Source organism: Apaloderma vittatum, unplaced genomic scaffold (genome assembly GCF_000703405.1).
Source record: "Apaloderma vittatum isolate BGI_N311 unplaced genomic scaffold, ASM70340v1 scaffold7640, whole genome shotgun sequence".
NCBI lineage: Eukaryota > Metazoa > Chordata > Aves > Trogoniformes > Trogonidae > Apaloderma > Apaloderma vittatum.
The window spans coordinates 8631-9016 of record NW_009695026.1 but is presented as its reverse complement, the minus strand read 5'-3'; positions in this window follow the sequence as shown (position 1 = coordinate 9016).

Genomic DNA, 386 nt, shown 5'->3' with positions numbered 1-386 from the left:
AGTGTACGATAGAAGATAAGCACTAGTAGAATGCACAATAATGAAATTTCTACAAGGCGAAGCCGCTGCTTGCGTTTGAACCGCCGGATAATTTGACACACGCTGTGTGCCAGTTTGTCACCAGTCCCCAGCGCTTCGCTTTGCAAGGTGTCCTAAAGAAACCCAAATGACAAATCTAGCCTCAAGCTGCGTGGCTGGAGAAGAAAGACTATCACCAACCAGTCCCTGGAAGAAGCAGGATGGGAGACAGGAAACTCCGCTCAGCCTGTGTGTCCGGCACAGAGACTGCTCCTCTCACGGTGCGTAGGCAGAAAAATCTAGAAAACACACTGGGGGGCACACGTAGAAGTAACAGACCAGTTAGAAAGGGTAAAGTTGCACTGTTC